This window comes from Papaver somniferum, chromosome 7 (genome assembly GCF_003573695.1).
Source record: "Papaver somniferum cultivar HN1 chromosome 7, ASM357369v1, whole genome shotgun sequence".
NCBI classification, from domain to species: Eukaryota; Viridiplantae; Streptophyta; class Magnoliopsida; order Ranunculales; family Papaveraceae; genus Papaver; species Papaver somniferum.
This window is the reverse complement of record NC_039364.1, coordinates 168,111,669-168,123,618: the sequence shown is the minus strand read 5'-3', so window position 1 is coordinate 168,123,618 and position 11,950 is coordinate 168,111,669.

Genomic DNA, 11,950 nt, shown 5'->3' with positions numbered 1-11,950 from the left:
AAGTTCGTTGAGAACCTCATATCTTTCAATGAATCCATCAAAGAAGGTATCACTGATTTCCTTTATTCTCTTGACTGTAGACACACCATGTTCATGAGTTAGAACACTAACTTTGCGATCAACAACCCAAGCAAGTTGTCTAGCCTTGGTGCAGTCCATGATGAGCTTCTTTTGATTCCGTATCATAATATTCTAATTAGCAAGGATTCTGGCCTGACCATCTAGGAGTTGGTTTATTTTCAATTGAAGATTAGCAAACTCGACCTTTGAATCGCTCTGAACACGAATCAAATCCTTGACAGAATCATCAATCCAGGAGTTGTGATCCTTTCTTTAAAGCATCTTCTTTAGAACCAGCTCTTGAATTGACTCACATCCTCGAGCGTCTTCCTCCATATCAAGATGCACAATCTCTTGAGATTTTGCAGAGTTCTCCATATAATTTTTATTAGGGATGGAGAGACACAATATAGAGTAATATATATATATATATATATATATGTGTGTATGTAAACAGGAGAAGGAAACTCTTGTTTTTGGAAATCCTAAGAACTTTCAAGAGGAGGACGCGGACGTTTGAACTGTTAGCACAAAAACTACCACAAAAACCAAACTGAAATAATATACAACATACTTGAGCATTTCTCAATAAATTTCCTTGCACCTCTCAAGTTAGAAACAAGGAAAAGAATACCTGGAGTCAGGTGATAGAGTGGAAATTAATCCCATTGTGATCATCGAGAAAGGAGTTATATATGTCGTCTGACAGTTTGATCTTCTTGTTCTTCACCTTTCTTCGGTTGTCTTTGATCCTAGAAGAGTAATACATGGTGTGTTTATCATATCCGTCATAAGGCTTTCTCTGAGGAATAAATCTAGGACCTTTTGCAACTGGTTCAAGAGGATCGGAATGGATAGGGATCCATTTTCTAGACTTAGATTTACCATAAACAGTCTTACAAACACATGAAATTCTTTTATCGGCAGCACAAGAATTTATACCACTAGAAAGCATTTGAACCTTGTGATGATTTCTAGGAAAGAGATCATATTTATAAGGCTTCTGGTTTTCTGTTGGCATGCCATTCACTGCAGTAGTCAACTGACTATTTGTTCCATTGGCAGTGGAAAGAAGCAAATTATGAAGTTTAGAAATTTGTTTCCTCCTGGAAAAACAATGGATAGCATAGTGATTCTTTTTCCCACAGAATGTACAGGTTCGTGGAGAAGCAATAAATGACACATGTTTTAACTTCATAGCCATATGAGAAGATTGCAAGTTATATAAACCTTTCTTGACACAACCTTCTTCTGGAATATCCTTCATGTACTGTACACCATGAGAATTAGTTTGTACAGAGGAATTTCTCTTTAAGACAGAGTTTTCCTTTTCCAAGGATCTTCACTGTTCACTGGCTAGAGTAAGGGATGCTTCCAGTTTCTCTTTTTCGACAAGAAGACTGTAAAGCTATGATGAATGCGTCTCGATCAAACGTTTCTCTCTAATTGAGTCTTTCTTAACAATATCCTCAAGAACACTAATCTTTTCACGCTGTAGAGTAGTCTCTTGGAGAAGTTTATCAATATTCTTAAAGAAGGACTAAATGATGCTATAGAGTTCATGTTCTCGATCAAGAGACTTTTCAAATTCATCAATAAGTTGATCATGGTCCTGAAAATCAATAATCTCAGCGAAGGTTTTTGAGATTCTGGTGAGCTTCATCTTAGATTTTGCCATAGTGCCCAATGTCTCATCAGAGAGAGATATGTCATCACGAGATGAACCAATCTTCTTACCTTGGGATTCGGAAGAATCAACTAAGGAGTAATCCTTTGAGGTATTCCCAAGACATTTAGCATAGTTAAAAGATTTAGAACACATCTTGGTATGCGTATATGTCAGAGATTCTGTCCTCAGACTCATATTTCCACAAACACAGACTTGTAAGGTCTTTTAAACGTGTTTGCCTGCTCTGATACCAATTGAAAAAGTGGGGGTACAACAACCACACCCAATATTTCTCTTAGCAATCTGAATGGACAACCTCCAATATACTTTCTAGATAATCAACTAGACAGTCAGACTCAATCTAGATAAAAAGTATATCAAAGAGTTTATATCCCAATCTCTTGATTTGATATATACTCAAGCAAATCGAAATCTGCGAGTCTTTATCAAATACTAGAGAGATAACTTGGATGGTACCAAAGACCAATATCCAAGTGTCAATTAATTTAAATCAACAACCAAAAGGTCAGATATTCTAATTGATTGAACAACGCACAACCTGTGATATTTTAGTTATATAACAAAATATAATGCGGAAAAGAAATAACACAGACACCAGAATTTTGTTAAAGAGAAAACCGCAAATGCTGAAAAACCCCGGGACCTAGTCCAGATTGAACACACTGTATTAAGCCGCTACAGACACTAGACTACTCCAAACTAACTTCGCTCTGGACTGTAGTTGAACCCCAATCAATCTCACACTGATCCAAGGTACAGTTATGCTCCTACGTCTCTGATCCCAGCAGGATACTACGTACTTGATTTTCTTAGCTGATCTCAGCCACAACCAAGAGTTGATACGACCCAAAGTCGAAGACTTTAATAAACAAATCTGTATCACACAGAAAAGTCTATGGTAATAGATAAATCCGTCTCCCACGAATATACTTACGAGTTTTATTCCGTCTTTTGATAAATCAAGGTGAACATGAACCAATCGATAAACCATACTTATATTCCCGAAAAACAGCCTAGTATTATCAATCACCTCACAATAATCCTAATCGACGCAGCGAAAAAAGATATTGTTGAATCACAAACGATGAGACGAAGTGTTTGTGATTTCTTTTATATCTTGCCTATCAGAGATATCAATCTCAAGCTAATTATTACAATTGTACTCGTACGATAGAAACAACAAGATCAGATCACACAACTACGAGAAAGTAGTATCGGTCTGGCTTCACAATCCCAATGAAGTCTTTAAGTCGTTAACCTGGTTTAGAAGAAGAAACCAAAGGTTAAAGGAGAATCGACTCTAGCTTAACACAACTAGTATCACACATAAGGTGTGGGAATTAGGTTTCCCAGTTGCTAGAGTTCTCCCTTATATAGTCTTTCAAATCAGGGTTTGCAATCAATGTTAGCTTGGTAACAAAGCATTCAATATTCACCGTTAGATGAAAACCTGATTTAGATTCAAGATAATATCTTTCAACCGTTAGATCGAAAACTAGCTTGTTACACACAAATGAAATGCACGTTTCTAGGCTTGTGTAACCGTACCCAAACTTGTACATTTGTTGGTTCAACAATAGTCAACCAAATGGTTAGCCATATGATCACTTTCATATCAACCATATTCTTCTTCACCATAACTAGTTCAAGTGACTCGAATGAATTAGTTAGAGATTTGTTCAATTGCAAGGAAATCTTATGTAACTACACAAGACATAATCGAAGCAAAAACGATTTGATTTACTCGAATCATTTCGTGAACTTTATACCCACGGTTTGCATTTGCATTCCTTAGTTTATATAAGAATAAGTTCACAGACATCGTTTTTAGATATAACCTACTCAAGTTCGCGGACTGGGTTCGCGGACTTAAGTTCCCGGACGGAGTTCACAAACTCCAGCAGAAATTCTCGGGACGAGAACTTCCGCCAGTTCGCGGACTTGGCTCACGCCACCATGTCGGTTCTCTTGATCAACAAAGTTCACAAACTTCGGTTCAAGGAATAAAGACTTATACATACATGTGTTTCCACAACAATGCTTATATCCTCTAATGATCAACAAAGTTCACAAACTTCAATCATTGGAACATTCTTAGAGGACGTTGATATTCTATAGTTGTTATTCACAAACTATTTTTCGTCAAAGTAAGAAATTTCCAAAGTGATTGAAACTTGTCATGACTTTCGTCACTAGATAAAGATGAAATTGGTTAAAGTGAAAGCTTACCAACACATATTTCGAGAAATAGATAGGCGAGATAAACTCGGCTAGAAATAGCAAATGTGTATAATCTAAGTCTATATAGCAAAACGACTTTTGTCTCAAGATAGGAGATAAATAGACTTTTGAGTGATAGATAAGTTCAAGTCTCCACATACCTTTTAGTCGATGAAGATCCATCGGTTCCTTGAGTAGTACTTCGTCTTGTATGATGATTGCCATGGAGTTCTTGAGCTTAACTACACTTTCTATCCTAGTCCGAGACCTTAGCTATAGTAGACTAGAAATCAAGACTTATAGTTTTGATCACAAACATTGACAAACATGCTTGAGATAGAAACGCATGCGAGTTCGACCGAGCAATGCTCTAACAGAGGTTCACTCGGAAATGGAGGTATCCAGATCCAGAGAAGGATTGCTCAGATATTAAAAAATGGCAGAGAATACCGCAAGTTGAGTAAAAGAAGGCGTATGCGAAAGAAAACGACCCTCAGCTCATAAATAAGCTTAGGGATTTTACTCCAAAACTTTTATTGAGGTTCCTTCGGAGATAAAGGTATTCAGATTCAGAAAAGGTTTGATCATGAGCAAGCAAATAACAATAAAATAATAGCTTTTTAAGCTTTGAAAAGTGTTTTTAAAGGTGTTTCTTAACCACTTTTTGTAGATCCATAAGATTTCAAGATTTCTTCGAGGTTTAATACTCGAAAACTTGTCAACGAATGATAAATCTTCACTAGAAAGTGAGATCTATGCCTCTTATTCTTAGATATGATCTTCTAAAGAAGATCTAAAGAAAAAAAGATGATGAAATAACAAATATAATGAAAATCTAGAGCTTTTTGGTCCAGTTCGTTTCTAGCGCCAAACTGTGACTACCCTTTTCCCGTAGTCTACTTAATGTGTACAGCTCATCGAATCATATACTAAGTAGTATGGATACCTCAGTTGAACTGGTACTGTTGAGTAAGTAAAAGGTATGTTCGAAATAAGATCTACTCAGAAGATCATATACTAAGTAAGTAAAGATATTCGCAAGAGCAGATGCTAAGAAATCAAAGGTATCTCTATAATACAGAGACGAGTAAGCAAATAAGCTAAATAAAGAGATAACTCTGATGAACAGATAACTCAGAAAACAGAGATATCTCAGAATACAGAGATAACTCAGAAAACAGAGATAACTCGGTAAGTAAATATCTAAGAGAGAAGATAATGTAAGTGCATCTAAGTTATCAACACACAAGAGATTACGTGGTTCAGTTAATCTTAACCTACGTCCACTGGTAAAGATGATAAGTTTATTATTGATCTTGTTATATTTGGGTGGAAGAACTCCATTAAAGAAAGTATGAAGCTCTAGTAAATAAGAGAGAAATTAGAGAGATGAGTCTTTTCTCTAATCCTAGCTCAACCCAAAGTCCCCTTTTTTTGTTGGTGAAGCTTGGTATTTATAGCCTCTTTTGCTCCAGATATAGCTTTTCTGTCTTTGGGTACATCATATCCTGATATATCTTCCGTACCAATGGTACCTTAGTTCACCGCAAGCTTTATCCAATCGGACTCTGCCACCTCAGCTGATCCACGTTCCTTAGTAAAGATTGTACCTTCGTTGGCGCCCACCATCTCCAATCATACGATGCCACCTTAGCTTGCCCCACGTGCCATCGTGAACTGTGAAACCTCCGTACAAGTTGTACCTTCGTCGGCCGCGTACCTTCGCCAATCGGAGGATGCCACGTACTCTGGGCCCACGTGGTTGACGACTGTGCCTTTGTACTAAAAGTTGTGCAGACTGCTCAGCTACCTCTGACAGACAGACATACCCATGTACCTATACTACAACCTATTGCTTAATAATTAAGCAATCTTGGTAGTGATTTGGTGTATTCTGTTGTAGCGTACTTTGATACTCCAACCTTTAACATTGCGCCACACGTTGATAGAGATAACTTCATAACTTAGCATCCTAAGGAGAGATGTAGTGTGCGTTGTTGTAACATAATAAGTTGCTCCACCTCTAAAATTGTGCCATGCGGCACGGTATATTTTTGGTATCTACAGGTATAATTACTCTCCGCTGAAATGAGTGTTTTGCTGATGTAGTATATGGGCATTTCTCCTTGTCCTTGGTCTCGTACCAATACTGCACTCACAGCGTAGCTTGTTGCTGCTAAGTACAAGGTGAGAATTTCACCTTGCTCCGACTTCTGTAGGATGGGTACCGAAGTCAAATATTCCTTGATTTTTTGGAAGGCTTGCTCGCACTCCGTGGTCCACATGAACCTGCTTCCCTTCCTTAGTGTATCGAAAAATGCTTTGCATTTATCTGATGACCTTGCTATGAATCTTCCCATGGAAGCTAAGGTTCCATTTAGCTTTTGTACTCCTTTTAGTGTTTGTGGAGATGGCATTTCCATTATTGCTCTGACCCTTTCGGGGTCCACTCCTATTCCTCGCTTAGTTACCAAGTATCCTAGGAATTTTCCTGAGGTTACTCCGAACGTGCATTTCTACGGGTTTACCTTCATGTGAAAGCTTCTCATGGCTTTGAATATTTACCTTAGGTCTGATAGGTGGTGTTTTGCCTCTTTGCTCTTGACAAGCATATCGTCCAGGTAGACCTCCAGTATCTTGCTTATCCACGGCTTAAAGATTTTGTCTACCAATCACTGGTATGTTTCCCCCGCGTTCTTTAGTATGAAAGGCATCCTTATATAACAATACAAGCCTCGTGGGGTAAAGAACGCAGTATGCTCCTGGTCTTCTTCTGGAAGGGAGATTTGGTTGTAACCTGAGTATCCTTCCATGCCTCTGGTGACCTTCGGTTGCATTGACTAATTTGTCAATGTTTGGCAGTGGGTAGCTGTCTTTGGGGAAGGCTTTGTTGAGATTGCTAAAGTCGATGCAAATGCGCACGCCTCCGTTCTTCTTGGGCACAATCACCATGTTTGATATCCACGTGGGATACTTGACTTCTCGTATGAACCCTGCGGTTAGTAGCTTTTGTAACTCCTTTTCTACCGCTTCTTGGTAGATGTATGCCACCTTACGGATGCATTGCTTGAATAGTGGTATTTCTGGTTTGAGACGAAGGTGGTGAGAGACCAAATTCGGGTCAATTCCAGGCATGTCTTCCATTGACCACGCAAAGACATCTGCGTAGTCCCTTAATAGCCTTTGTAGTTGCATCTCTTCTTCCTCTTCAAGTAAAGTTCCGATGTTGATTTTCTTTGTTGGTTCCACCGGTGAGAAGGTTTGTTTCTGAGGACGTTGAGGAGTGATTTTATGTAATTGTCATTTGGCAGAGACGTTCGCCTCTGAAGTGGAGGTGCTTGTCTCCGGAACTGAGATGGGTTTGGTTACAAGTAAGGCTCCTTCCTTTACTTCTTTGGTGTTTTCCTGTGGTCTTTTTCTTTCGTGCTGTTGGGCAGCATCTCTTTCTTTGTTGAGTCTGACCACTGCTAGATTGCATAGCCTTGCGTCTTGCTGGTCACCTTTGATTTCCATTTCACCCATGGGTGTAGGGAATCGAAGGTACTGATGATATGTCGAAGTTGTTCCTCGTAATATATGGACTCATAGTCTTCCCATGATTACATTGTAGGGCGAAGGTGCTTCCCCCACACAGAACCTTATGTTGGTTACTAAGGGTCCTGCACGTACCTGCAAGACGATTTCTCCTTTTGGTCTAGAGACTGCTCCATTGAAACCGTATATTGTGCAAGTGGAAGAATCCATCTGCTCCGCTGTCAAACTCATACGTAGGTAGGGTTCGTAAAATAATACATTTAACGAGCTTCCCTCGTCAACGAGGACCTTCGTAACGTTCCATCTGTGTATTGGAAGAGTGATCACAAGTGGATCGTTGTGCATCTCGATCTCCTGATTGATGTCTTTTGTTGAGAATGTTAATGGCGTGGCCATCCATTCTTGTCAAGTTCTAGTAGGTGGTCCGTAGCTTGAAAACCTCATGGGTTTCTAACTTTCTTCTGTTTCGAGCTAACTCGAGGATGTCTTCGAGCAGTTCTTCTTGACCTCCGCTGGAGAAGGTGATCATGTTGATGTATTTGCCTTCTTGAGGTAGTTATACCCTTTTCTTCGGGGTCACCTCAGTTTTCGCTGGCCGTATTTGTATGTACTCCATGAATTTTCCTTCGTCTATGAATATCTGAATAGTGTTCCTTAGGTGATAGCATGTATCAGTTGTATGGCCATAGTACTGATGGTACTCGAAGTACTCCTTAGCCTCCTTCGTTTTCTCTGGTTGCTTTCCCCTAGTGTTAGGTTAAGGAAAGCCCTTCTTCGCTCCTTCCTTGCTTAGGATGTGGGAGAATGTGGTATTTAGCTTTGTGTAGATATTATCTACGAACTCGTCTCTTCCTTTTCCTCTACCTTTGCCATCTCCGTATTTTTATCTTTTTTCTCGAGAGCTGGTTCTGCCCCCGGTATCGTTTTGCCTTTTAGGTATCTCCGAGATTGGTTCCAGAGAGTTGGTTCGTTGCGGACCTGTTGTTGTCTTTGCTTGTGCCCTGGGGTTGTCCTTCTGGATTTCTTCGAGTCTGATGTAGCGGTTTTGGACAACCCTGAGCTCTCCTTCGGAATCAAGGGATCTGTTGTGAAGCTCCACGAAGATAGCTGAGGTTCTATCAAGTCCGTACTTATAGAAATTAATGTTAATTTCTGGATTGACTTTTCCAATTGCTTGGCACGTCTTCTGCCACCTGTCTGTATACTGCATTAATGTTTCCCGGGGTCCAATAGCTAGAGCAAATAGCTTATCTAACCCTTCCTTTGTTGATTTTTTATGCATGTATGTCTCCAAGAATACTGTAGACAATTGCTCAAAGGAGTCAATTGAGTTTGCTGGTAAATTGTCATACCACGCCAATGCTGATCCTGTCAAGCTTGCAGGAAAATACCTACAAAGTACTACCTCATCTCTTTCCCAATGGGAAAGGACACGAGTGTAGTATCGTAGGTGGGCTGCAGGATCAGAGGTACCATTGTAGGTCTGAAACGCAGGTACTGGGCATTTCGCACGGATAGGCTCCCTTAAAATGCGTAAAGACAACAGAGATGTTGTCGCTTCATGGAGCACTTCTTCTAGCCTTGCGCCTACATGGCCGGTTTTCATCCCTTGTATTTCTTTCTGCATCTTCTCCATTTCCTCCATAACCATGTTTACATTGTGAGCATCTCTGGAAAATGCCTCATCATAGTAGGATTGATAGGGCTCATAGGTTGAGTTCGTCTCGTCTGGATCGTGGTGTGTTCTCCTGGTCCCCTTAGGTGGGTTAGCCTTTGGTGGGTTAAGATCCGTCCTTCGTCTTCCTGAGATGGCTTCATTCTCATGCCTCTTTAACGGAGGGTGAGTTTGGGAACCTTCGATCTGCATATCCAACATATCTTTTAGGTTCTGGTTTTCCTAGGCCATCACGTGCACGGCATCCTCGTGTTCCTTGTTTCGTAGTAGCAAATCTGCTAGTTGTGCTGCCATTTGTTCTTCATTGTGGATTCCACCACCCTGAGGAGTGCTGTCGGCCGGATCCTCAAAGTTATCCACTCCTTATTCTATGACTGGTGCGTCTGGATCTATCTGGATCGGAGTTAGGTTTCCCAACCCTCGTCCCATAGGAACTAGGGTTATGGGTAACCCTGCGTTGGCCGCAGGTGTCTACGTGACATTAGAATGCTCCGGTAATGGCATGACGTAAAGTGGTTGTGCTCCCGATGTTTTCCCCATCCTTTCAGCAGGAATAAGCGGCTTGGTAGCAGCTGTTATTTTTGCTATTTCGCTTTGTCCGTCCTCTGCTTCGGTTCTTTGGTTTGCTTGAGACGACTTTTGAGATCTTCCTCTCGTGATTGCTGGTCGTGAACTTGTTGGTACATCAGCTGGTTTATACATGCCTTCAGTTTTTTATATCCTTCGGTCACAGAAAAACGACAAAAATCTGTTACTTGGGTGCCTTCGTAGCAATTAATGCTCTGACACAGAAGACGGCTAAGCAGCTTTTTCAGAAAAAGGACTGAAATGACGTCTTGGAGAGACAGATACTGACTTTTTTATGGTACCCTTGGAGAAAACAACCTTAAATGTTGAAATAATTAAAAACGGTACCAGATCTTTTCGAAAAATGGGGTATTAAATGCTAGAAAAGATTTTTGCTTCCTTCAACTCTCGCTGAGATTCCTCAGTGCTCAGAGGTACTCATATCTGAAGAATACTTTGTCGGAAAAGGTGTTTTAGTACAAAACAAAAGTTTTAACGTTTTGTGAGGGCATTTTTGTGAAAAATTTTGTAGATCTGTGAGATTGCTAGTCTTTAGAGGCTATAAACTCAAAGAACTTGCGAAAGCAATGGATGAACCAATCACTAGAAAGTGAGATCCATCGTTGTTGAACTCAGATCTCTTCGTTAAAGAAGATGCGTAAGTAAAATAAATGACGGAATATAAAAACTCAAGCTGGTGAGCAAAACCTTCTAGCGCCAAACTGTGACTACTCGTTTTCCCGTAGTCTAATTAATGTATACAGTTCGGAGAATCAGATACTAAGTAGTATCGGTGCCTCAGTTGAACTGTTGATGTTAAGTAATAAAAGATATCAAAGATCACAATAATAACAAAGAAAACTAATGTAAAGTAAATGCTACTAAGTTATCATGAGACACAAGATATTACGTGGTTCGACTTTCGTCTACATCGATGGGGTAATGAGTGATTTGTTTGTATTATGTTGTAGTGGTTACAAAAGATCTTAAATGCTTCCCAAAGTAATAAAGAGAACTCAAGTCGAAGTCATTACTTAAGTTCTAAACATTAAAGAGGTATAAGCTTAAAACTAGATATTCTTCTCCTAGGAATTGAATGCCCTTAGTTTGTTGGTGAGGCTTGGTATTTATAACCCCTTCTGCTCCAGGTATATCTTTGCTGCCTCTGGGTCCATCGTTTCCTGATATACCTTTCGTACATATAGTACCTTCGTTCGCCGCGTGCTTTCTCAAGTCGAACTCTGCCATCTCGGCTGACCCACGTTCCTTCGGGAACTTCCCAACCTTAGTACAGATTGTACCTTCGTTCACCGCCAACCTCTGCCAATCTGGTTCCGCCACATCATCTCTCTCCACGTGTTTCGATTATGCGTGTAGATAAGAGATTTGTGCATTTAATGTTGATTAGATATGTCATCTACCTCTGTCCCTTCGCCAGCTTCCTCCCCATATACTAGGCTTTTACTTCTTTCATCTTAGCCCTCGAGCCATCCTTTCTTGGGACAAGATAAATTAGATATATGAAGGTATCCTCTGTCACTTGGATTCCTCTGTATAGCGAGGGATACACAGTTATCTTGTATGCGACCACTGAGATCGTGACACGTGCTCCACAGAATATTGGTATTCACAGTTGGATTTACCAATTGATCGATTCAACGCACAACTTGTGATATTTCAATTATATAACAAAATATAATGCAGAAAAGAAATAACACAGACACCAAAAATTTTGTTAGCGAGGAAACCGCAAATGCAGAAAAACCCCGTGACCTAGTCCAGATTTGAACACCACAGTGTATTAAGCCGCTAAAAACACTAGCCTATTACAAAGCTGACTTCGGTCTGGAATGTAGTTGAACCCTAATCAATCTCACACTGATTAAAGGTACAACCATTCTCCTTATGTCTCTGATCCCAGCAGGATACTACGCACTTGATTCCCTTAGCTGGTGTCACCCACAACTAAGAGTTGCTACGACCCAAAGTCTAAGACTTGATAAACAACTCTGTATCACACAGAAAAGTCTATTGAATAGATAAATCTGTCTCCCAAAGATATACCTACGAGTTTTTGTTCCGTCTTTTGATAAATCAAGGTGAACAGGAATCAATTGATATACCAGACTTATATTCCCGAAGAACATCCTAGAAATATCAATCACCTCACAATAATCTTAATCGATTAACAAAACAACATATTG